The 27,893-nt window shown below is 44.9% G+C and overlaps 1 protein-coding gene across 5 annotated transcripts in view; it reads left to right on the top strand.

Moving 5' to 3' along the window:
• Positions 1–27,893, top strand: part of palld (palladin, cytoskeletal associated protein) — a 126,198-nt gene that overhangs the window by 17,678 nt on the left and 80,627 nt on the right. Inside the window, exon 1 of one of the 5 annotated variants that reach the window (XM_084066833.1) lies at positions 13,733–13,850. The exons of the other annotated variants lie outside the window; for them this stretch is intronic. The gene's annotated coding sequence lies outside the window, so the exon portion shown is untranslated. Of the gene's footprint in view, positions 1–13,732; positions 13,851–27,893 lie in introns of those variants that run through there. 5 annotated transcript variants of the gene reach the window in all.

Below are 27,893 nucleotides of genomic sequence, written 5' to 3'. Positions count from 1 at the left end.
ATAAAAAAAACAAAAACAAGGCCTGGTTTTTGGTTTCTGGTGATATTAACAGTAATCTTGATGCCTGTGGTGTTATGGTGAGAACCGGGGGCGGTACACAGGATTATCACGACAGCCATAACGACACTACATCATCATCATCACCATCATCACCATAAGGCCAGGGCAGTGGTGGAAGAAGTTCTCAGACTAGCAATAACACAATGTACAAGTCCTGCATTCAAAATTTAACTCGACTAAAAGCACAAACGTATTGGCATCAAAATACACTTAACCATCATGATAGTGTTGGTTTTGACAGCAAATTTTGATGTAGTTTTAGTCATAGTCTTTTGAGTACAATTCCATTTAGTTTTAGTCATATTTTAGTCACCTGAAATGTTTTAGTTTTTGTCTAGTTTTAGTCGACAAAATATCATAAGATTATAGTCGACTAAATCTACAGTTGATTTAGTCGACTATAATGTATTGTGTCGGTGCCTTGATGGCGTCGTAATGGCTGATTTTACACTTGGTTGCATGCCGAAAATAGCAGATCTACGTGAGCTTGTAGATTTTCATAGCGTAGATTTTCATGCGCAACCGAACATAAAATGACTTGTCTTTTAGTCCTACTGGATCTCATCTCCACTAGTCTCTCTCTAACATTTTAGTCTAGTTATTATTTGTTGATGAAATTGCCAATATATTTAGTCATAGTTTTAGTCATCATAGCTTAGTTTTTATTTAGTTTTTATTTAGTTTTCATTTAGTTTCCGTCAGTGTAAAAAGGTAATCGACCAACATTTTTTGTCATAGTTTTAGTCGACGAAATCAACACTGTCACATGAAACCTAGCATATCATTGTTGTCGGGCAGAAACCTCTTATATATCCATATTTTAACTTTGTGTGTTTTTTCGTATATCAACGCCCTACTTCATCACACTACAGCGTCACACAAAAGCATTAAAAGTAGCAGATCTACAAGCTCGAAACGCGGCGCGAAGCGACGCGTTTCGAGCTTGTAGATCTGCTACTTTTAATGCTTTTGAATTTGAATCCTGAAAAGTAACAGTTTTTGGACATAATGAGGTTCGGTGAAAATAGCAGATGATCTACCAGCTCGCAACGCACCGTCTACTGACACTTTGTGAGCTTGTAGATCAACTATTTTCGGGGGGAAGAGATTGTCAGTGTAGAGGGGGAATGGACAGAGTATAGAGCCCTCTGGGAGACCCCTGGTCAACTAAGTATATTAGAGTTTAAGTGGATAAGTACTTGAGTAAATGTGCTTGGCTACTTTCCACCACCGGAGCGAGGGAGGGGTTAAACAAGATGGCGAGCTGTGTGTAGACTGTAAAGGTGGGGTGGGTTGCCAAGTCCACTTATTATAAGCCTTGTTTTTCTATAAAGTTGCTTGTAATTGTTGGTAGGTGCGTGTTGAGTTATTTGGGCTTCCATCCTAAATGTTGTTTAAACAACTGGTTCTCAATGATTTTCATGTCAAAGATCCCCCAAGTTATCATGTATTTGTCCGCGGACCCCCATCTCAAAATATTTTGTGCCAGGGTGGGACAAATATTTAACTTTTTTCGTTGTTGAAAATAGCAGATCCACAAGCTCACATCGCGTCGCATCACGACCAGTTGTGAGCTTGTAGATCGGCTATTTTCAAATAGCCAATGTATATACAGTAGGAGTTACAGCTCATGTGGCCCAGTCACTTCTTTTGGGCTAGTTTTCATAGACCGTGTAGCTTATTTCTCTCGCAAAAATCTGGCAACGCTGAAGTGCATTAGCGACAGTCTGGAAAAAAAACAGATCTGATGCAAAGCGTGTCTTGTGGCAGACAAAGCCTGCAGTCATGCGAGGTGGGAGGAGGAGGATGGTAATGTAAGCCTGGCTGAGGAGGAGAAGGAGGAGGAGGAGAGGACAGGCCATAAATCTTCCTCCTCTCTTCTCGGCAGTCTCTTCTCCGCTCTCTCAGTGTCAGGGCGCCCCGTTCAACCCCCCCCCCCCAACCCCAACCCCCACCGCACCCCCGGACGGCGAGCTCTCACACACTTAATTCATACTTACAACCCGCCGAAAATAACTTCCATTTTTAGAACGAGTGACACCGCGTCTTTCTCCTCCAAAAACCTGTTATTTCCGTCACGCGACGGAGCATCAAATGAGGCTTTGCCCCTCGTCGCTTACAGCGCCCGCATCGCGAGGGTCATTAACGCACACACACACACACACACACACACACACACACACACACACACACACACACACACACACACACACACACACACACACACACACACACATGCATTCTGGAGGAAGACGGATTGGATGATGAGTTTTACCACAGGCCTCATCTCTACGACCGCAGACGGCCTGAAAGTTAGACACCCCGAAAACACGCGCCCACAAACACCAGCATTTCAAGTATGTGAGTCTGAGCAGAGTGAATTCCAAGCCCCGGCTTGAGCTTAATTCATAAGCCATCCTCGTGCAAGAGGTGTGGGGGTCGCTCGCCCCCAAAAAGAACCGATCTACAAGCTGACAACGTGAGCGGTAGAGCATTGGTTCTCAAAGTGGGGTCCGAGGACCCCCAGGGGTACTTGAGGGGGTTCCAGGGGGTCCCCAGCTAAATGATGGACAGGGACCAAATGGACCCTCATGGGTCTGTAACTCTGAGAGTGTACAAATGGAACCAAATGTACCCTAACGGGTCCATTTGGTTCCATTTGTACACTCTCAGAGTTACATTAAGATTGATTTTACAATATGAATTGGGGTCCCAGAGACATACATGCCATTAAATGGGGGTCCGTAGCCTAATGCATGTCAAACTGGGGGTCCTTGAAATTAAAATGGTTGAAATCACTGCTAGAGAGCCGTAAAAAAAATCTTCTATTATGGGGGTCCCTGGCATATCTTTTCAAATGGGGGTCCGCGGTCTAATAAGTGTCTATTTGGGGGTCCTTGGCACGAAAAAGTTTGAGAACCACTGCGGTAGAGACACCGCCACACTACAGAGGAATGACCCACCGGTCATGCATCCAGACCCACCCCCCTCCCCCTCTCTAGTCCCCCGGAAGTGTTGCGATGTGTCTGTCTCTGTTCTCTGGGCTCCGTTGGGCCCTTGTGGCTCTGAGTCATAGGGGTCCCTGGAGGCCCCCTGCTTGTACAGCTGGCCCCCGTGAGCAGCATTCCTCCCCGCGCTCACCTGCTAAACGTCTCCCTGCCATTCATCATGCTCGATAAGGTCCGCTCATTACATTCAGCTTACAGTAATCTGCCTTTTGATGAGATATTTTTAGGGTGTGTTTTTTTTTCGTTTCATTTTTTTTTTGGTCTAGAGTCAGATTCCTGTACGGCCGCCAACGCTTTGGCGCGTTTGATGTGGAGCCAGATTTCATGTGCGCCGTACCTTTGACACTATTACACTCTTGCAAAAAAACACTCACTCACTTCAAGTGTTTTTGCTCTGCCGTGAGAACGGGCAGAAGTGTGTGGCCCCCCCTTTGTGTGTGTGTGTGTGTGTGTGTGTGCGTGTGTGTGTGCATGTGTAAGTGTTTGCGTTGCGGTGCATGTTTTATGAGTCGACAAGAGGTGTGTGTGACAAAATTCCTCTATGATATGATGCGCAGTTTGTGTGCTTGTCATGTGCATTTTTTTTGTTCCCCTGCCATGCATGTTTTTTTACACGAATATGCGAGCGTGTGTGTGTGTGCGTGTGTGTGTGTGTGCGTGTGTTTGTGCACGTGTGTGTGTGTGTGTCGCGGTGTATGTTTTATGAGTCGACATAGAGGTCAAATGAGGCTCGTTAAAAAAACGCGCACCCGAGTCCTCCTTCACCATGTACATGTGGCAGCGTAACAGCTGGCTTCATTAAGCTGTCTTTAACACAAGCTGCACACATGAATTTGTCTTCCTCCGTCATGCACTCCGTCATGCTACATGTCCTCTCCTCTCTTTTCTGTCTCTGGTTGTTTTCTCCTCTTCAACGCTCGTTCTCAGGGGGGGGGGGGCAGCTTTGCATGTGACCCGTCCTCTTCCGCTGAGCGCTGCTGTGATGTCATGTGGAGAGCCAGTGGGGGGTCCGTGTGGGGGGGGGACGGGGACGTTACATGATATGGGAGGAGGAGGACGAGGAAGAGTGATACTCCATGTCTGTCTGACGTTTGTCAAAGCAGAACTTAAGCCCTGCATTATGGAAAGAAGAGAGGTCACAGAGTCCATACTGTACTGTGCTGTATGTCCAGGTACTTCAGAAGGGCTGCAGCCGTTAATTACACTAATCGATAATAATAAATAATTTAAGGAATAAACAATGGAAATGGATATTCATTTTTTTTATGGAGACATTTAGCCAAGTACAAACACACTTTGTTTTGCACTTACAGTGTGGGCCTGACACGCACGCACGCACGCACGCACGCACGCACGCACGCACGCACGCACGCACGCACGCACGCACGCACGCACGCACGCACACACACACACACACACACACACACACACACACACACACACACACACACACACACACACACACCGTTGTACTGTATGATGGTGTATAAAATAGGCTGTGAGTGCTTAATCAGACTAATCAGTTTAGTTGATTATAAACAATCATAGAATAATCTATAAGAAAGCTAGAAAGCCCTAGAGTTCAGCTGTTTAAAAAGAAAGACTTATTTTTGGGCTTTTATGTCTTTATTGAGAGGACAGTAGGCTGGAAATGTGGAGAGAGATGGGGAGTGACATGCAGCAAAAGCCGCCGGGCTCGGGACTCGAACCCACGACGCGCTGTCAGGCTACATTGAGCCTACGCCAGCCATCCAGGCCTCAGCTGTTAGTTTTAAATGTGTTATTCCGTGCCGAGACGAGATAACCACAAGCTATATTGCATTATGGGTATTTATACTGTCCATGCGATGGGTGGATGAAATGTGTTGTTATTCTTCCACATGCTTTAAGTCCAAATCATTCTGGCAAATGTAAATGTGGTTCATTCAGCATTCCTGTCCTTTTCACTTAGCAGAGCTGTCTAATGCTGTGCACCAAGACAGGACTGACGTTTGGTCATTTGGCTATTGGCAGTATATAACAGGAACGTGAGACGTGCTTGTTTTAAAAATCATATGGCGCCTGTTTTCTGACAACAATCTTACTTTCCCATGGTGTTCAAGTCAGTCGTGGAAGAAGTACAATCCTTTTATTTAAGTGAAAGTAGCAAAAACACAATATAAAATATAGCTGCAGGCAGCGATAATACGGGGCCAGTGAATAGAGAGAGAGAGAGACATGGAAACGGAATAGATTGAAGAGAGAGAGAGTGACATGGAAACAATAGATTGATGAGAGAGAGAGATGGAAACATAATGGTTTGATTGGACATCTCAACCTACTGTCATTAACAGGATTCGAACTCTCAACCTTCAGACTAATAGGCTGCAACACTACCTATAGTGCTATAGCTTTGTCCAGGCTGATATTGTCTGTTGAAGATCATAAACTCTTGCCTTCTTTCATGAACCAAGCCCCTGTTTCACTAACACTAAGATCACTCGTTCACAAACCATTTACCAATGAAGAAATTGCACATCTCCTCAGAACCAAAACTAGTGAAAGTAGCCGATCTACAAGCTCACAAACCATGAAAAGTTGTGAGATTGTAGATCAGCTATTTTCAGAATGAAGTATGTCATACGTTGAAAAAACGTACTCACAAATAAGCATTTCAGGTTATCTTTACCATTTGCACATGTATTCATTGATACAGTCATGTTGTTTGCAATTCAACTTAAATTAAGTCTGCATCAAGTGAGGCTTGAACTGGCGACCTTGAGATTGTGAGGCATTCATTTAAGGGAGACGCCATTGGACCACAGACAAGTAACTGTGAAAAAGGAGATCACACAGATAATACAGTTTCACGCAAATAGCTGAAAAATCCTGGGTTTAAGTGTTTTTCAAACTGCTCAAAATTGCGGACAATCTAAGGGCGGAGCTTAATGGTCAAATCGATACGTGTGTTCCTCATGAGTCAAGGCACATGTGTAAGCAAGTTTCACGACTTTCGGCCAAACGGGGCATGACTTATGCCTGTTTAAAGTCTGCCTTTTCAAAAAATTGCTATAGCGCCCCCCTTTGGCCAATTGGAGTGAGATTGGTTTCAGTGATACTTGGAATGACCCTGTACATTTCTGTAAAGTTTCAAAGAAATGTGAGTCTGCATGTATGTTTTAGGCACAGATGAATAATTTTCATAAAACTGTAATAGTTAAAATCTATCTCCTCCTGGGATTTTTGAGCAATCTGCACGAAACGTTTAACACTTGAACTTTGGACCACTGCCTACAAAAATTTCCAACGGATTTTCCATAAGTGAAAAAATGCAGAAGTTATGAGCCAATGACTGTTTTTCATATAATTCAAAATGGTGGGCGATCTAAAGGTCAGAGGTCAAAAGTCAGACCACGAAAGTTGTCGGGCATGAAGAGACGCATGTGTGTATCGAAGTTTCATGGTTGTAGGTCAAACAGGGCATGAGTTGTACCTGTTCAAAGTTGGCACTTTCAATTGAGTGCTATAGCGCCACCCTTTGACGAATGAGTGTGAGAATTATTTTTTGGTAGTTTTTCATGAGCATCTACCATATGGCTGAGTTTCGTAAAAAGCGTATGCACGGTTAAGCCAGAACTGGCAAAAACAAGTATTTGTCAAACTGCTCAAAATTGCGGAAAATCTAAGGGCGGAGCTTAATGGTCAAATCGATACCTGTGTTCCTCATGAGTCAAGGCACATGTGTAAGCAAGTTTCACGACTTTCGGCCAAACGAGGCATGACTTATGCCTGTTTAAAGTCTGCCTTTTCAAAAAATTGCTATAGCGCCCCCTTTTGGTCAATTGGAGTAAGATTGGTTTCAGTGATATTTGGAATGACCCTGTACATTTCTGCAAAGTTTCAAAGAAATGTGAGTCTGCATGTATGTTTTAGGCACAGATGAATAATTTTCATAAAACTGTAATAGTTAAAATCTATCTCCTCCTGGGATTTTTGAGCAATCTGCACGAAACGTTTAACACTTGAACTTTGGACCTCTGCCTACAAAAATTTCCAACGGATTTTCCATAAGTGAAAAAATGCAGAAGTTAGGAGCCAATGACTGTTTTTTATATAATTCAAAATGGTGGGAGATCTAAAGGTCAGAGGTCAAAAGTCAGAGGGTGAAAGTTGTTCAGCATGAGGAGACGCATATGTGTATCCAAGTTTCATGGCTGTAGGTCAACAGGGCATGAGTTGTACCTGGTCAAAGTTGGCATTTTCAATTGAGTGCTATAGCGCCACCTTTGGACGAAAGATTGTGAGAATTATTTTTTGATCGTTTTTCATGACCATCTACCATATGGCCGAGTTTCGTAAAAAGCGACAGCGCGGTTCAGCCAGAACTGCGAAAAGTGGCAGAAGAAGAAGAAGAAGAAGTGACAGAATAATGCGAATAACAATACGTGTCCAGAGCAGAGCTCTGGCCCCGTAAATACTGTCACAAGTACAAGGACTGTATTCACATTTTGATTTGAGTAAAAGTACAAAAGTATTGGCATCAAATATACGTACTGTACCGAAGAAAAAGTTCTTAAACTGTTTTTGAAAATTCCTCTGCAGCTTGTCAGCTATTTTGTAAATCTGCAAAGTAACTCGTAGCTAAAGCTGACTAATATTTGTAGTGGAGTAAAAAGTTAAATATTTGCCTCTGCAGATGTACTGCAGTATAACACAAAAATTTACACTCAAGTAAAGCAAATGTACCTCATAATTGTACAGTACTTGAGTAAATGTACTACTTTTCACCACTGGTTAAAGTGTGTGTGTATTGTGTAAGTGAACCAGAGGCTACGGTTGCGTTCAGAGTCTGTTCTGTTTAACAAAGCCATATCCGCTGGCTGCCAAACCTCCTCTGCAAGCCTGACCGAGCTTGGACTTCAAAGCCCACATTTTCCCTGTTAGATTTACCGTTCCGTAAGCCACTTCCAACACACACACACACACACACACACACACACACACACACACACACACACACACACACACACACACACACACACACACACACACACACACACACACACACACACACACACACACACACACACACACACACACACACCTTTCTGTAAGCCCACTTCCAAGAACGCTGCCCTTGTTCTGTCCATGTTACTCTTACTGAGGGGAGCTATCAAACATATACTGTACACACACACTTGGAGCCTTCGTGTGTGTGTGTGTGTGTGTGTGTGTGTGTGTGTGTGTGTGTGTGTGTGTGTGAGTGTGTGTGTGTGTGTGTGTGTGTGTGTGTGTGTGTGTGTGTGTGTGTGTGTGTGTGTGTGTGTGTGTGTGTGTGTGTGTGTGTGTGTGTGTGTGTGTGTGTGTGTGCGTGCGTGCGTGCGTGCGTGCGTGCGTGCGTGCGTGCGTGCGTGCGTGCGTGCGTGCGTGCGTGCGTGCGTGCGTGCGTGCGTGCGTGCGTGCGTGCGCGTGTGTGTGTGTTTAATATATTTTTGTCAATTAACTTCCTACTTCATACAAGTGTCGCACCAAAGTAGCGATGCAGCGCGTTGTGAGCTTGTAGATCGGCTCTTTTCACAATTTTATAGGCCTACAAACCTCTAAAGTCGGCCAGAACACCCATGACCCAGCCAGGACCCATTCAAAAAAATATGTAGGAATGGAACGTAAGGTAGGAACGTTTTTTTTGGACATACAAGGTTTCCACACGACAGCAATGCTATGTTTTGTGGAGGTTTATCTTGTCCCTGTGCTCCAGATGACCTCCTCCTCCTCCTCCTCCTCCTCCTCCTGCTCATGCTTAACAAGGCAAAGACAAAGTCTATTTGAGCTGGAAGCTGAGCCGGTGGCTTTAGACATAACACAGTAATAACACAGTTAATGGCACAGGGGGGGTTAGGGGGGCAGAGAGGTCTAAGATTAGAAGCATTATGGAGCCATAGCCCCCCTTGCATGTGACAGTGACAGCCGTTATCACGGATGGATTAGCTCTGATGTGCTCCGGCTACCTCGTGTCAACTCCAAAAAGCAAGTCATCTCCGGCTATAAAGTTATGATCATCATACATAATGTCTACATATGGCCGTCGGCTGTCTCTGTCATCTGTTTACCCTCTGAGGATGACAAGACAAAGGGGTGTTTGATCATTGATGATCCCCTTGTTACAGCCCCCCCCCCAGGCTGTTTCTTTTTTTGTTTTCTTTTTTCCACTGGTGTCATCATCCCGTTTTCCTCTAAACATAACGTATGTTGTTGACTCCATAGCGTTGCTGTCTGTCAGGGCAGAAGTCTCGTATCTTGTGACCTTAGGTTTTTTTTCGTAAACGAATGCCCTACTTCGCCATACTGCGGTGTCGCACAAAAGCAGCAAAAATAGGCGAGCTATGAGCTCACAACGCATTGTGATGTGACAGGGTGTCAGCATGTTGATCTTTTTTTGCAAATTTTTGCAAATTTATAAAAATGTAAGTGAAAGTGGTTAAGTGTGTCTGTGGGTCTTCTAAGGGCGGATTCACACTGCGGCCTTGGAACCAGCCTTGAGGCTGGTAGGAAGGAATACCTGGGAAGGAATTGGTAAAGCGTGTGCACTTTGTGAGAAGTTTTATAAGGTTTTCAATAGGGGGCGAGCCTAACTTGTTTGCAATGTTTTTCAAAAAGCTATACCCTTACCTAATACCATTCCAAAAATCTAAAACTTCTCACAAAGTACACTTATGATAGATGCTAGCTTTACCAATTCCTTCCCAGGTATTCCTTCCAACCAGCCTCAAGGCTGGTTCAAGGCCGCAGTGTGAATCCGCCCTAAATATGTAATCAACGAAAACTGTTAACAGAAGTTTGTGACTAAAATAATAACTACATTAGATCCATTGGATCCATACAGGTTATTTTTTCCTCTTGCCATTATGTACAAAACTGTTCAAATTCAAAAATAGCAAAAGTAGCAGATCTACAAGCTCAAAACGCGTCGCTTCGCGCTGCGTTTCGCGCCGCGTTTCGAGCTTGCAGATCTGCTACTTTTGATGCTTTTGTGTGTCGCTGTAGAATGATCAAGTAGGACGAAAAAACACTAAAAGTTAGAATATGGAGATAAGAGGTTTCCACCCGACAGTGAGGATATGTGTAAACGTCTCCTTTGTTGCTGTTGCTGTGTTTTATTTGACAGTAGCAGAGAAGGATGTTCCTCCCTGCATGACACCATCCGTGGACATGCTCTTTGTTTGTGTTTCTGTCCTTTCGGTTCCCTTGGAGATTGCCGAAAAAAATAAGACGTCGTCATGACAACGTTTTGATGTCGAGAGACCCCGAAGTGACCCTCTTTAAACGAGGAGATGCTGTGCGCGTGTGGTGGGCCGCGCTGTGCTCCGCTATGAGAGGATGTTTGTGATGTGAAGGATTTATTTTTGCTCTGCTGTGTGTGTGTGTGTGTGTGTGTGTGTGTGTGTGTGTGTGTGTGTGTGTGTGTGTGTGTGTGTGTGTGTGTGTGTGTGTGTGTGTGTGTGTGTGTGTGTGTGTGTGTGTGTGTGTGTGTGTGTGTGTGTGTGTGTGTGTATGTGTGTGCGTGTATGAGTGCGTGTATGAGTGCGTGTGCGTGCGTGCGTGCGTGCGTGTGTGTGTGTCAGGCCCATACTGTAAGTGCACAACAAAGCATGTTTGTACTGGGCCAAATGTCCCCACATTAGACATTGTGAGTCCATTTTTCCTAGTACTCCTCACGAGACAAATGGTGGTTTTATGGTTAAAACATGTTTTTATATTTACCGTACTGATTTACAGAAAATAGTCGATGTACAAGCTCACCATCGTATCGCAGGGCGATGCAATAACGTGAGCTTGTAGTTTGACTAAATGTTGGTATACGGTTCAGTTTAAATGGTCAGAAATGGTAAAAATGCCATACAGTCTATCAGCCTGGAAACCAGACCAATCTGCCAGTGCAAAAAAAAAACATTGCCCTCGGCAGATTTGGTCTGGCCTCGCTCGGTTGTGATTGGATTTCCCTGCCCCCCGAAGTTGTGGGGCACCAATCAGGGTCCAGTATAAAAGAGAGGGGTCCAGAGACATTTTTTTTTATCCGCCCCTTGGAAATGTAGGTTCCAGAGATTCCAGACTAATATCTACACAGTGATATCAGTCTGGCCATGCTAGGCTAACATAAAGTCACATCCTAAAATGTTGATTTCCTCACAAGTATAGTAATATAAACGTGTGTGTGTGTGTGTGTGTGTGTGTGTGTGTGTGTGTGTGTGTGTGTGTGTGTGTGTGTGTGTGTGTGTGTGTGTGTGTGTGTGTGTGTGTGTGTGTGTGTGTGTGTGTGTGTGTGTGTGTGTGTGTGTGTGTGTGTGTGTGCATGTGCATGTGCGGCCCATAAGTGCATAAGTTGGGTCTGATAGAGGGCTGCTGTCCGTCAGCGTTGTAATGAATAGGAACATGAGGAGATTGTAAAAAGCCTTCCTCTCATTAAACCTGTGTTTTACTGCCACCTGGGAGGAGGAGGAGGGGGGGGGGGGGGTGGAGGAGCTTTCATGTCGTAATCACGATAGTTCGACTCCAAATGGGAACGACTATGAAAACCTGACCACGCCGCTTTCACAAGCTCTAGGGAAGTTAAACAAAAGACGCGGGTGATCTCACTGTCAGGACGTTGTTTAATCCACGTGATGGATGCGTGTTTACCTCAGTGCATCGCACATAAGTCACACACACACACACACACACACACACACACACACACACACACACACACACACACACACACACACACACACACACACACACACACACACACACACACACACACACACACACACAGCTCCCTGCTGGTGTGAGACCTTCCCAGCAACAAGAACCACAAATAATCCCACCTGCCTTGTCCCAGCGGTGGTATAGGCCCTCACACAGTCTTTGCTGACACACAGAGATGAAAATAGCCCTGCATTTAGGCCCCCCGGGGGGCAAAGGTTGAACCCCCCCCCCCCCCCCCCTGGCCACAGGGCTTCCTGTCGTGCTGGACATCAGCCTTGTACCGACTGAACCCTATACCTCAATCACAGCACTCATATTTGAAAGTTGTGAGTGTATGTGATTATTAGATTACACATGCGTGTGCGTGTGCGTGTGCGTGTGTGTGTGTGTGTGCGTGTGCGTGTGCGTGTGTGTGTGAGTGGAGTAGAAGTAAAAGTATTGGAAATTGGAACTACTCAAGTAAAGTACAAATACTTCAAAATTGTACTTAAGTAAATGTACTTGGACTTTCCACCACTGGACAACGTATACCCATACTGTATGTTCCATCCTTGCCCACTCCAAGTGGTCTATTTTGATCCAGACCCTAACTGGTCTATTCTCTGCTCAGTCCTAAGTGGCCTACAGTATTCACTGTTGACATGCAGGACTTATTGAAAGAGGGCCGCCCGCTATACGTATTAGCGCCTTGTCTTTTGCTATCGTCCCATAGTAATGCCATTTTGTTTTATTTGTTATATTGTAGCCCTGCCCCCACTCATCTGACAGAGCTCCGACTGGTTTTTACAAAGCAAACGAGTGCATTTAGAATGCTTCTTTGTCATTTTCTGTGTAAACACTGCCCTAGTGCTCCTCTGCCTTTGATGGCCAGCAGACTATGACTTATATAGTAGCGCCGTTACGTAGCTGGTAGTTATTGTATTTTAGCAGCCAAAAACACAAACACATGCCTTGTTTTTTGGTGTGTGGAAGACTCTAGACTCCACAGAGCGATGCTAGAATAACATGTCGCCCGGCCCGGCCCGCCGCCCCGGTCAGCTAGTTAAAATGTTTGAGCGCGCCCACGCGTTGGCACACGGTCAGAGAGAGCAGGCCAGCTGATGTCCTGTCATTGTTTTACCTGCTGTGTCCTGCTGCCGTATGTTCTAGAAGCTTCAGGGTCACCACGGATTGGACCGTGTGTTGCAGTGGTTCTCAACCTGTGGGTCGGGACCCCCAGGGGGGTCCCCACATGATTTGGGGGGGGGGGGGGGGTCACCCAGATGATAGTGAAGTGACAATTTAAGGACTTTTAAGACCTTTTTAATTGGCCAAATTGTCACAATATATTATATATATATATATATATAATTGTCATAATATAAGAAAGAGGCAAACATTTTAAAAATAGCAGATCTATAAGTTCACAACGCCTCGCAACGCGAGGCGTTGTGAACTTGTAGATCTGCTATTTTCACAATATGTATCTGTGGAACAAAATGGAGGGTCCCCAGTTCAAATAATGATTATTTTGGAGGGTCACGCGGCCTGTAAAGGTTGAGAACCACATGCTGTGTTGCATGTCGTGTAGCTACAAAAGAGGCAAGCGGTCAAAAACACAGACTGGTGTCGTGCCCAGAGTCCAGAGTCCAGTCTGTAGACAAGTTTGTTTTGTCTATTAAGTCTGTCTTTACTGTCTGTCTGTCTGTCTCTCTCTGTCTCTCTCTGTCTCTATCTGTCGCTCCTTCTCACTGCTTGTGAGGAATTTGGCAGCTCTCTCAGCTGTTCCCTCCCTCTGTGTTCTGTGTGTGTGTGTGTGTGTGTGTGTGTGTGTGTGTGTGTGTGTGTGTGTGTGTGTGTGTGTGTGTGTGTGTGTGTGTGTTTGTGACTCACAGTGGCTGAGCCATGGTGTGTGAGGGGGTCGGTGGCTCTGGCCGTGGCTTAGTGAGTGTAGTTCTGTCAGTGGGACTGGAAGGCTGTGCGTAGCAGCGTATCACACACACACACACACACACACACTGCAAATATCAAGGAAATCGTTAGTGACAGCATCAACCACTGCAGCAAAGCAAGCAGCAGGTAAGATGCCGTTTAATGATGTTGTTCTCAAACTTTTTAATTTTGAGAACGGCCACTACTCTGTAAGAGCGTACAAATGGAACCAAATGGACCCTTACGGGTCCATTTGGTTCCATTTGCACTCTCTCACAGACCTGTAAGGGTCCACTTAGAATCCCCTCAAGGGCTCACTTTGAGAACAACTGCTAATAATCACTTTCAATCTGGCCATGTCATGCTGTAAAACTTTCAAAATTGTTTAAAAACTCAAAATAAAATGTCGAAAATAGAGAAACACATTGCGTTTTGATTCGTTTTGATGTGTTGTGAGCTTGTGGCATTTTTTTAATGGGGCTTAAGCAATTTTGTTGTACTGTATGTGTGAGAGAAGTGGTCAGATAGGAGCCACATAGAGCCAACCTCCATTTATTTTTTTGTAAAAGGAGATGGTTCGTCTGCATAGTTGGTCATGTGGTTGAGATTTCATTTGTGGAGTCCGGTTGGGGATTATGGGTCCGTGAGAAGAACTTTTGGTGTGTGTGTGATTTCATTCAGTGAGATTCCGATAGTGTGCGTGAACTGCCTACTGTATGTACTGTAGGCCTACGATGGTTTATTACTGGAGCAAATGTTGACACGTTGATGTTCTTACTGTAGCTGTCACATTGTTGTAGCTGTCACATTGTTGTAGCTGTCACATTATTGACAACTTAGAGAAAACTTGCTTGTACTTGTTTGTGGAGTATAAGTGTGTGTGTGTGTGTGTGTGTGTGTGTGTGTGTGTGTGTGTGTGTGTGTGTGTGTGTGTGTGTGTGTGTGTGTGTGTGTGTGTGTGTGTGTGTGTGTGTGTGTGTGTGTGTGTGTGTGTGTGTGTGTGTGTGTGTGTGCGAGCGCAATTATCCGTGAGCCTGCTTTTATAGCTCAGCTGCTGTACATGTGTCCGTCACTATCTCTGTGGAGTCTCCTATCTCACATGCACACACACACACACACACACACACACACACACACACACACACACACACACACACACACACACACACACACACACACACACACACACAAGCTCTGTTTTTGCAGTGTTTCTCTCTCTAAAGTTGTGTGAAAAAAATAATTAAGAATTAATCATGTGTTTCTAACAATACTGTACCTATTATATTATTGCTTCGCTAAAGGCAAAAAGACATTGGTCCAAACGAGATATCTCAAACTACTGGCTGGATTGCTTTGCCGTGCACCTTCATGCTCCCTCATGTCCTTTCCTCTAGCGCCACCATTAGGCCAAAATGTCTACTTGTTTACCAGTGCTTAGGAGAGCTCTGAAGATGGAAATGTCAAACCAGTTCAAGCCACTTTGGCCTGGTTTGTTGTAAAGGAGCAGCCTTACCTCTATGTCAGTGCTTCAGGGCCTTCTGTACTTGAACATCTTGAAAGTGTTCTCAGGCTCTGCCCACCCATCTGACCACTTAACACGGCAGCCGATATTGAGCCGTCTGAGCAGCCATCTGCTGGGTGAAGCAGTAAAAGCAATGCATGTCCCCTCCCCAGGGACCAGGAAATAATACTCCCCCAAGCTAGCGGAGCTTTTGTACTCTTCCAGTCTCTGCATGTCCATGAGCATGGCCTACTGTAGACTTACTGTATAGGACACTATACTATATATATACACACTATACCTACTGTAGACCTACTAGTGATTGTCAAACCTTTTTCATTTCAAGGACCCCCAGTTAGGTAGCCTATGCATTAGGGCCACAGAACCCCATACCCTTAAGCAGTGGTGTAAAGTAAATAAGTACGTTTACTCAAGTATTGTATACTTAAAGGAGAATTTTGGACTAAGTTATAGGCCGGATAGGCCTTGCGTTAGATCACATATTTTAATAGCTTTTTTTTTTGCTTTTTTTTTTACAGTGTTCTGTCACTATGAACGTCAGATCTCACAAAAAAAAAAAAAAAGCTATTAAAATATGTGATCTAACGCAAGGCCTATCCACGCACGTTTTAAGCTGTGGTGAACCCGGGATGGAGTTATGAAAATGTTCTACTGTACCATTCATCCTAAGATATCATAACATCATAGAAAAGGTAAGAAAAACTTAGTCCAAAATTCTCCTTTAAGTGCAATGTTGAGGTACTTTTACTTTACTGGAGTATTTCCAATTTTCAGTACTTTTATTTCTACTCCACTACATCTCAGAGGCAAATATTATACTTTTACTCCAATTTCACTCTCCACTGAAATTATTTGAAAACGTTAGTTACTAAATTAGTTACTTTGTAGATTTTGATTACTATTACAAAACATACATTACCCACTTCAGCCCTATATACATTTCGGCCATTTGAAAATAGCAGATCTACAAGCTCACAATGCGACGCATTTTCAGCTTGTAGATCTGCTATTTTCAACAGATTTCTATACATTTTACATACAAAACTTGTGAAATGGCATAATGAGTATACATTTACTTTTGTACTTTAAATATATTTTGATACCAATGCTTTTGTACTTTTACTCAAGTCAATTTTGAATTCCGGGCTCTTACTTGTAACAGAGTATTTCTACATTGCAGTATTGATACTTTTACTTAAGTGAAGAAATTGAGTAATTTTTACACCACTGGGTCCATTTGGTTCTATTCCTACACTCTCTCAGTCACAAACCTGTAAGGGTCCATTTGGTTCCTAACTATCAATAATTTAGCTGGGGAGGGACCCCCTGGAACCTCCTGGAACCCCCTCAAGAACCTCGGGGGGTCCTTGAACCCCACCTTGAGCACCACTGCATTACAACATCAAACAGAGCTTGCCAAGGCAGCTTGAGAGGTCCACGGAGAGCGGGTGGGTTTTGACTTCCGGACGTCCGGAGGTTTGTCTAATGTCTACTGCTTCCAGCTGTCCTCTGTCTGCAATATTACTGTGACCTTAGACCTGTGATCCTGAGCCCCGAAATGAATGGCCACTCGACCATCAAATGGCCTCTTCCTCTTCTGCAGTGAGATGGATGGTTGCATTTGTCATCTTGTACCAAGAGTCTGTCTGTTCACAATCACAATAATACACATCGTTGGTCAAGCTAAGCCTTGTAATGTGACACTCTTGATTGGTCCATGCTGGGAAAAAAACGTCCTATCACACAAACGTTTGGCAGTACGTAGAGTTCCCAGTCATGGTTTGTTTGCATCAGGCAGATGAAAAACATGAATGCTCTGTTTTTTTTTTCTCATTGAAAATATCTATTATATTGGCGCTAAGATTGCCTGACACTGTCATACATAATGATTTATTGATCAATATGGAAAGACTGTTAGTTTGTGGTCAATCAATCTGGGAACTCATTGCCAAATAAAAAAGGAAAAACAGCGCCCTCTGCTGTTTTTTACATTTTCACTTAGCTCTGGGGGGAGCAAAATGGAGCACACGTGCGCAAGGAAACCGGGGTTTTGGTCTGCCTTCAGCCTTTCACTTCCGGTGGTGCGACTATGTTTTCATTCCCACTAACAATATTTCTACACGGAACACTAACACCACTTCTCCCAGAGAACATGGATCGTTTTGGTTATAAGCCCACTTGTTTCTATGATGAAAGAGCAAGTTAAAATGTGAATATCTTTTTGTGGTTTTGTGTGCTCCGAGGACGCTATTGTTAAATGAGTTTAGGTTTGTTTCTAGAGGGGAAGGATCGGTACACACGTAAATCCCGCCCACTACATTTGATTGGGTAAAGCGCGGCCTGCTTCCTGATCTGAAGGCACGCCCAATTGTAGGCCAGTGTGTACGCGATATGACGAACCCCCCCGACAGATTCAAGCGGAGAGCAGAATCTGTTCTTGAGAGATTAGTGGTCAATAGACAAACCCAGAGCCTTGTATTAGAGAGAGTTCCTCCAATGAGGGGGCAGAAACAGCGCTGGTCACGTTGTTCATGTAAACCGGAAATAGTTACAAGGAGCCATAGACTTCAATGCATTCCATATAAACTTCCGGTTTAGGGCTTTGTCACTATTCACCAATAGACGGCTATGTAGAAGACCTGGCCTGATGAAGTGAACGCTAGTGTCAGAACTCTCTCTCTCTCTATGGGTCTGGACAAACCTATTTGAGACTTTGAACATTTTTCTTCTTCAGTAAATGAATACGTTTAGATAAATAAACAAATATATTTCATCTATGTAGGAAAAAAACTCTTCTGACCAATATGTTTTCAGGCTGGGATTTTTTTTATTATTATAGTATAAATGCATCCTTGGACAGGGGCTGCATTAAGTAGTATTTTAATAAATGGGAGCTTACATATTTTATGCAGAGACTGAACAATAAAAAAACCTTACATTTTTAACTTTTTAATTTAAAAAGGCTTATATGTACCATAATACTATATTACAGTCTGTGCGCTTCCAGCCCTCAGAACTGTATTCATATCAAGCACTTGTGTGCAAGGAGAAGAAAATTAAACCTCTGTCTATTTTGCATTTGCATGAATTGGGAGACTTGACTCTGCGGTGGATAATAAAACCAACATGACTGGCCCGTGAGTCCGGACAATTTGACTCGAAGCTCCATTGTAGTTTGTAATTAGGAATAAAAGAGAGACTCAGATGCCGCTCTTTTTGGTCCAGTTGCACTTTGGTTGACTTCTGCGGTCGGCGCTGTAGCCCAGAGAGAACACGCTGGCTGGCAGCGCGGCCAGATGAAAAAGACACGACGGACAGACACACACGCATGTCTCACGGCGTGCGGGCCTCCGCCGTGCATTCCACACGTCTCCTAATGATGCGCCCACTGGCGGCTTGTTCAGGCTATCCTCTGCCGCTGTCACGCTTTTTTTTTGTATCGTCAAGGTCGTGTTCATGATTAAACCCCTCCGTCTTCCTCTTCTTGTCTGCTTGCTCTGGCCTCCGCTCTTTTTTTTGGGTTTGTGGTGGAAACCGAGCCTCGTTTCATAAAAACTTTCCATCAACAGCAGCAAATAACAACAGGGTCATGCGAGGAGACTGTGGCCCTCAGCACGCATGCCAGAGGCCAGGGCAGAATGCTCCGCTTTGGTCTCGCCTGCACGGAACTCTTCTCGCTTCGTCTATTTCTATGTGGTGCAGGGGTTTTTCTATTTGTTTTTCAATTATTATTACCCCCCCTCCCCCCTACCAATTTAGTCATTGTGCCAATTCTCTCATGTAGACCCTGTCACTGCAGACCCCCCTACTGGTTGGTCTTGGGAAAGGCTGTAGAGTAGACCAGCCATTCTCAACCTTTTGAGTTTCAAGGACCTCCAGTTTGATATGCATTAAGGCCACGGACCGGCATTTGATATATATTTTTTCAAATCTCTGGGACCCCAGTCTACACTGTAAAATCCTCAGGGTCAATTTTACAGACAAAAAGGTCCATCTGGACCCCTGGTGGTCCCTGGACCCGACGTAGAGAAACAGTGGTGTATACCAGGGGTTCTCAACCTTTTCAGGCCGCGACCCCCAAAATAATGATATTATTTCCCGCGACCCCCCGCGTGCACGCGCGCGGTCCCGTTCGCACGCGCGAAGGTTATTTAATTATAATAGGTTATTTGATAATTGTTTATTATCAAAACATTTTTGCAAAAAGTGGGTAAATTGAGTAAATTAACTGATAAAACATGAATTAATGATAACATAAAAAAATATTTTGTAAAAAAAAAAAAAAAAAAAAAATTTTTTTTTTTTTTCAAATTCACCAAAAAATCTGGCGACCCCCCCAAATTATTTGGCGACCCCCCTGGGGGTCGCGACCCCCAGGTTGAGAACCACTGGTGTATACAACCACACGTCTCCTCCGATACACGTGACGTTGTCATCCACTTCTCTCCACCTATAGTCTCTCATAGCTAGACGATGGGAGATATCCCCCTTACTGATTTGTCTGGGCAAATCTAAATTCTGAAACTTTGCACCCCAAACCCAAAAAAAGAGCTGAGGCCAGAGCAAGCAGACAACAGCAGAGAAAACCTCCGCTAACAAACCTAAGAAATCAATCCTGATACGGTCCCAATATTAAGAACTGCCCTAAGGTCTTTGTATTGGTTCTACAATGCAGTTATTTTTTTATATCTCCAAATTGGTTTCCACTCAGTTTTAAATTCAGTTTTATGAGCGTTGTGCCTGCTGGCACAGCCATGAGCAGAGCAAGTTCTGCCAGGGAACTCAGTGCAGGATGTTGGCGGCCGACCATAGGACGGCCTCAGCTCCATGTTCACATCCACTCAACCAATCACACTCATTTCATTCTCAGACCGCTCTATTTAAGCTGGAAGTTTGCACTTCTCATCCTGCTTGTTTTTGCTGCTGCTCATGCTGTGCTGTCACTGCTGTCTTGCTAAAGTTGCTGCTCACCCTCCACCACCCCAGCTACCACCTATCGTTTTGGATCTGCTGTTTATGTACGGGGGATTCGGAGTCCCTATGGTTGGGAGATGCGCTTTATCAGAGTACCTAAAAGCAGATCCAATTCATCACCCAACCATAAATATATTACTCTTTTTATATTCAATACAAATATCTTATCCTTCATAAGTTGTCCTTATCCATTCATGAGTTATCCTGACAGAACTGAATTTAGATCTCCAGATGTATTGGTAGGCAGATTGTCTGCATGGCTACACGACACTACTTCCACCTGACAGTGAGGTGTTTCACCAGGAGGAAGTAACGCATGTAGACGAACACGCTATTTGTAGGACCAACTTGTAGGATATTTGCAGTGACAGAGGATGCCCTTCCCACCCAGCCTCCCAGTTCCCACCCACACACATGGCAACAGCTGTGTTCGGTAGAGTGCCTGCCTGTCCACGCTGGACTCAGCATAGGATTTGAACCCCAGTCTCCTTGGCGGTGAAGTGAAGGTATAGTCTAACTGTACCCCCGTGCCACCTGGATGCCCTGGTGCAGGGCTTTCCAGACTTCTTCATGTTACAAACCCCCAAATGGTCCTATAGGAACTCTTGGTTGAAATTGAACTGTGAGTTAGATTTGCGGGGGGCACTTTGAGATATTCAGTGGATCATCAAGGAACATTTAACCAACATCCAAACCCAAATCCACTCGATATCATCACATCCCCAAGTACCATGCCATGTTTATTCCCAAGGATGGTAACCAGTTGAAGAGGAGGAGGGTGGCATGCTAGTAGGAGAGGTTTGGTCACCTCACCGGCCTGCTGGCCTTGTTGTGGGAGAAGAATAAAGGTTGATTTATATACTTTGTCGTAAGATGGTTTCGTGCACCGGGAAATAGCAGATCTACAAGCTCACAACGTGACACGCAACACCATCGTACGACGGAGCATAAATGAAGCATTAGGAGGCCAGGAAATTATGTACAGGTATAGGCGACCAAACACCGGCGTTGCTCCTGGTTACGTACACACTTCACCTATTGTGTCCATGTGTGGGGCTGATGTGATTTTGATGTGATTTTTGTACCGGCATTGTGCTCCGGTATGCAGCGTGTACGAGAGGAAAAGGGAGGCTGCAGAATTCACCCAGTTAAGTGGAGGAAAGAAATTCCACCGGCCAAGAATTCCATTTAAAGATGATTTTTTTCCCCCCTCTTATTTCCTTTATTTTCTGAGAGTACGGAGCGAGCGCCATTCTCACACGGCGCGCTTCCTCTCTCGTCGCTGGGTATTGATGGTCGAGTTCCTTCAACACCCCCCCCCCCCTGCCCACGAGTCACGACCCCCCCCCACATACCCCCCGCCCATGTCTCGCTGCTAGACCACAAGTGACTCAGCCCTCTGGTCCCTACACCCCCCCTCCCCTCCGCTGGCTGCTCTGCTCAAGCAGAAAAATGCACGCTGTTTAGATGCTGTTAATGGTTGTTTAGAGCCCTCATCGTGTTCAGCACATTCCGCTGAAATAGAGAGGGGATTAAATAAACATTACCAGACATATGTCTGTTTTTTAAATGCGTTGACTCGGTAATTATGCATAATGGACGATCATTAAGGTTGATTAATATGGGGTTTTATTGTTGTGCGCATTGGGGGGGGGGGGTGATGGCTGGCTCACGCCCGGCCGTATAGTTTATGCTTCTCTTCCTCCCCGTTGTCGGTGAAACGGACCGGCAGGCTGGTTGAAGTCCCTCCCTCCAGGCTCTGGGTTTCATCAAACTGTGCCCAAACAAATTTACATTTCCATGGGCTTTAAATTCCATGCTGAGCCTTTTAGAGCGGGCTTCAGTTTTGGACTGGAGTAGAAAGAGCTGCCGGTCGGTTGGTTGGTTGGGACCTGTGTGTGTTGCCATAACCAGAATGGAAAGTTTACTTGGAAAAACCCTGCTGTAAAATAAATAAATAAAGCCAAACAGTCCTCGCAGAGATCCGTGCTGAAATGTTGAATTAAGCGGGCATTGTTGGCTCTGTGTTTTAGGACCATGTGGAGCTGGTGAGGATATGTTGACGATTTCCTCTGCTTTATATAGAGGGCCTCCAAGACCGTTACTTACTGCAGTGGTTCTCCACGTGAGGTCGGGGGACCCCCCCAGGGGTCCTTGATGGGGGTTCCAGCGGGTACCTCAGCTAATGTATAGGTAGTTTGGAACCAAATGGACCCTTTAAAGGCATTGGTTCTCAAAGTGGGGTCGGGGACCCCCAGGGGGCCTCGAGGGAGTCCTTTCCAGGGGGTCCCCTGGATCATAGCTAAATGATGGATAGTTAGGAACCAAAGGTACCCTTATGGGTCTTTAACTCTGATTAACGGGTCCATTTGGTTCCATTTGTACACTATCAGAGTTAAATTAACATTGATTTTGCAATATAAATTGGGGTCCCAGAGATAGAAATGCCATTAAATGAGGGTGCGTAGCCTAATGCATGTCAAACTGGGGGTCCTTCAAATGAAAATGGTTGAGAATCTTCTCTTATGGGGGACGGGGTCCCGTGTCAAGTTTCAAGTCCTTGACATGAAAAAGTTTGAGAACCACTGCTTTTAAGGTCTGTAACTCTGGCAGTGTACACATGGAACCTGATTTGGTTCCATTTGTACAGTGTCAGAGTTATGAGGGCTCGTTACCTTGAAATGAAAAGGTTTGAGAACCACTGAGTTACTGGACATACACTCCCCCACGCACCCACCCACCCGCACACACACACACACACACACACACACACACACACACACACACACACACCCACACCCACACCCACACCCACACCCACACACACACACACACACACACACACACACACACACACACGCACGAGTCACGACCAGAAACCTGTGCAGACAGACAGACCCACGGTGCACTTGCCTCAATCAGGTCTCCCTGACTCACATTATAACAGTATGCATCAGAGCAACCACAGCCAGGCTGTGCATACATTAGTGTAATGATGTCATCTTTTACACTAAGCCTCGGTGTGTGTGTGTGTGTGTGTGTGTGTGTGTGTGTGTGTGTGTGTGTGTGTGGGTGTGTGTGTGTGTGTGTGTGTGTGTGTGTGTGTGTGTGTGTGTGTGTGTGTGTGTGTGTGTGTGTGTGTGTGTGTGTGTGTGTGTGCGCGTGGGCGTGTGTGTGTGTGTGTGTGTGTGTGTGAGAGTGCGAGTGTGTGATTTAAAACACTCCCCGAAACATGTCTAAATGATTTGACTCCAGCAGAGAGAGAGAGAGAGAGAGAGAGGGAGGTTTGTGTATTGTGGTCCATCATGTGGCATGGTGCTTCAAACTGGCAGCATGTGGTACCCTTAGGCTACAGTGATTGATACAGGGAGTGACTCAAAGAAAAGCCATGGTTGAAACCCTTGATTTCTGATTCCCAGCAGACACAGCAATAACCCCACCAGCTTGTTTTCCCTTCTCCTGTCTGCCTGTAATCTGAAAAATGGATTTGCAAACCACACACAGACACTATTATTGCTTTTGCTCAAACAACCAGCCTCTGGAGGGTGATTTATAGTCGCCGGTGTCACACACAGTGAGACTAGCGGATCTGCAAGCTCACAGCTTTTTATTCCGCCACGGAAACACCACGCGCACCAAAGTACATAAAGCTTTCAGTTGACACTATCGGTTCTCTAACCAAGGACTTGGCCTATAGCGGTGTGTATGTAGCAGAGTAGTGTTGCCTGAGCCCCAGAAGTCTAATATCTCCCATGGCCAGAGGGAGGGGGGGGATTCCCCTTTGCATGAGTGGTAGATGTTTGGTTTCCAATGGTTATTATGCTCAGGCATAACAGAGGAGAGGATCGCCAGTTCTGTCCCAATGTTCTATCTGTCTTTGTGTGTGTGTGTGTGTGTGTGTGTGTGTGTGTGTGTGTGTGTGTGTGTGTGTGTGTGTGTGTGTGTGTGTGTCACTGTTATCTGTGTGCTGAACAGATAGCCGCAGGCACGCTCGGAGTGTGCCGGATGACTCTCTATCCCCCCCCAGCTGCCTTTGGGGGGCTGGTGGCGTGCCACACGGTGGATAAGCCCCCCCCCATTCCTCCCCGAGGCCTGATCTGTTTCCTATCATTTAACACACCGGTGTCTGGCCGCACAGCGAGAGCCGGCCAAGTTTCCGTTGTTTCACTGGGTCAGGCGATAAGCCGCAGGAATGGCCCTGCCTGAGGGTCCATTGTACTGGGAGGTTACAGAGGTGACGACGGCACTGCTTTGGAGGCCAGAGAGTGAGAGAGAGAGAGAGAGAGAGAGAGTGACTAAATCTCCTCTGATCTCTCCACCTGTCACTGCTACTGATGAATTTCTCTACATGATCCAGCTGGTTAATGACAGGGCCCATTATAAATGCGTCCTGTCTGAGCTCGACCTGACTCACTCACTTTCTCATTTCCCCGGCCATCATTGTACCGCACGCCCGCTTGTTGCACAAGGCCCATTCATTCACTCTCTCTGTCTAGCGTCTCCTCGCCTTATCTCCCACGCCCCACACACACACACACACACACACGCCAGGTGTAAATCCCGGCGGAATGAAGGGTATGTCTGGGTATTCCTGAGGCTGATGAATGGCTTCCTCGAGCCCGCCGTGTGACACCGGAGCGGCTGAAATCGGGTGTAACCTAACGGCCACGTAGAAGGAATGAGGGGAATGTCTTTTTACATACATAGCGCTCCAAGATATCTGGAATGTCCTTATAGGCTGGACCCACGTCTAGAGGAACAGCTGTGCTGCCGACATGTACTCCTCCCCCCTTCTGCCAATGTAAAGAGAAGAGAAGGTGAAAAACCGTGTGTGTGTGTGTGCGTGCGTCTGTGCATGTGTGCCTGTGTGCGTGCGTGTATTTGATGTGGTAGCCTGTCAGGAAAGGGGTCTGGTTTGATCAGGACTGTGAAGTTGAGATGCGAGAGACAGACAGACAGACAGACAGACAGACAGACTCTTTCCCGGAGCTCCATCCCATCCCTGTAGAAGGCATACTGTACGACAGCAGGTGCTTGAGCAGGGCTGAGAGGATTATGAGGGACAAGCACCACCCCAGCAGCAGACCGTCTGTGACTGTGTGACCCCAATATACAGTACGCTGTCAAATCCTCAGTGTTTGTTTAACTTTACTCAACCCTTACGGGTCCATTTGGTGCCATTTGTACACTAGGAGTTACAGGCCCATAAGGGTCCATTTGGACCGTTTGCTAACGGTGCAGATTGTTAAGAGCATTTTCAGGTCAGATATACATTTCATCCAATCAGGAGGGAGTTCTCGCTCCTATAAACAGGATAAACAAGTGAAATTGGAAGCGATGGCACAAACAACTGGAACACTATAAAATGTAAGCTGATAAATGGAACCCTCTCTCCTTGATGGGATGAAATTGGCAACCCACCTGGAACATGTATTTTCTGTTTATTAAAGAGCTGGAGAGACAGTGAGACCCCTTGTTACACACTATAGCAATTATTACTATCAGAATAATATATGTGGAGCTTTAAAAAAAAAGACATTGTTAAGCAAAACATGTCACTTACACACTAAACTGCACCAATCTACAAGCTCACAACACGTCGCATAAAAGTATAAATTACAGACTACAGACAGACATTGATATTATGATTATTATTATGAATATTATTGTAAATATGGAAACCAAATGAATTAATTGTATGTACATATCCATGTTTTTATACATATTTTTATATATATTTATGTATTTTTCTGAACTGAAGTGAACTGAACAAACGGTACTGTAGGTGGTACCGACCGACAGGCAAGCCCCACCGGGCCTGACTTCTCCTGCCTGCAAACAGGCCTCTGACAGAGAGGAAGGAGGGGAGTGAGGGGGTGAGAGGGTGAGGGAGGGGTGGGGTGGGGTGGGGTGGGAAGCCTATGTTGGAGGGTGTGTCTGCTTTTCCGTGACACCGGGTCATGTCAATGCCTCGGGCCCACTGAGGCTGAGCAGGTACGGAAACGCGTGTGTGTGTGTGTGTGTGTGTGTGTGTGTGTGTGTGTGTGCGTGCGTGCGTGCGTGCGTGCGTGCGTGCGTGCGTGCGTGCGTGCGTGTGCGTGCGTGCGTGTGTGTGTGTGTGTGTGTGTGTGTGTGTGTGTGTGTGTGTGTGTGTGAGTTGGACTGGCAGGCCTCCATCACATTCTTAGTGAAGGCCTGTTTAAGTTCAAGTATTTGTCAGGAAGAATAATGGGCGCTGTCTGTCAAACACGGTTTTATTGAGGAGAACCATCAATCACTGTTAACACAGCCTACTGTAAATCACTGCCTCTAAAGCATGCTTATGCAGGCGTGGAAAGTAACTAAGTACATCTACTCAAGTACTATACTTAAGTACAATTTTGAGGTATTTTTACTTAACTGGAGTATTGAAAAATGAAAATACTTCAGTAAACTTCTACTCCCTTACATCTCAGTGACAAATATTGTATTTTCTACTCCAGTGGTTCTCAAACCTTTTCATGTCAAGGACCCCCAAAATTATATGTATTTGGCCGCGGACCCCATCTCAAAATACTTTGTGGCAGGGACCCCCCAGAAGCAAAGATTTGTGTTAAATATGTTAAATATTCTATAAAAAATATATAGAGAGATTTTTGAGTAGGCCTACGGTAGCCAAAGTATAAAATAATGGTTAAAGTGGTTAAAATGATTGTGATGCTATATAAACTAATTATGCTGGGGAGCCCCTGGTACCCCCTCAAGGACCCCACTTTGAGAATCACTGTTCTACTCCACTACAATTATTTGAGAACTTTAGTTACAAGTTACTTTGTAGATTTAGATTATTATTACAAAACATCTGTACATTAACCACTTAAGCCCTATTTTTTTTACTTTGTCTAGTCAAAATTACAGTAGCTGATCTACAAGCTCACAACACGTGAGCTGTTAAATCTTTTACTTAATTGGTACTGTACACTGTACAGTCATTTATATTTTGATGCCAATACTTTTGTACTTTTACTCAGGTACACTTTTGAATACAGGACTTCCTCCACCACTGAGCTTTTGGCAAAGGCTAGAACGGTTGACATTTATGGGCTTGTGTACAACAATGATGCTCGCAGACATATGGCACGGACGCCAGCTTGTGTGCCGTTTCTCCTTCCAAAGCAAACATTACACCGGATGATTTTACTAATTAGTTCCACCTGTATGATTGAAGGTGTCTTTCCTTTTCAGATTTATGCTTTGTTATTATCTACTATATAACGTTTGAGTTGTGTCAGCGGCGAGCATAACCCCGGGCAAGCTGTTATTTACTGTATATTTATGCTTTATTTCAGATAGGTGAGTAAGTAGAGAGACAGGAAACCAACCAAGGCTAGAAAGAGGATAGATATAAGAGAGAAGACGCAGGTCTGATTTGAACCAGGATCCTTGCTAACAGCCTGAGCCACCAGGCACTGACGGTGTCTTAAAGCTGGTGTATTGTGCTATAAAACAAAGGGGTATGTCATTTTTTTTCCTTTAAAAGTTAAAGCTCTAAAATATGCTAATTGTAATCATTGCTACAGAGTGTTTGTTCAGTAACAGGTGTCTTCTTGTCTCTCTGGTTCATTAGTAAACATACAATACATTTACAGGAGGGTCACACTTTCATCCAGTCAGGGAAGAGAATCCATTTATCAGCTTGAATTTGAGGTGTTCTG

This window comes from Gymnoscopelus microlampas (genome assembly GCF_963454915.1).
Source record: "Gymnoscopelus microlampas genome assembly, chromosome: 9".
NCBI lineage: Eukaryota > Metazoa > Chordata > Actinopteri > Myctophiformes > Myctophidae > Gymnoscopelus > Gymnoscopelus microlampas.
This window is presented reverse-complemented; position numbering and strand designations above follow the sequence as displayed.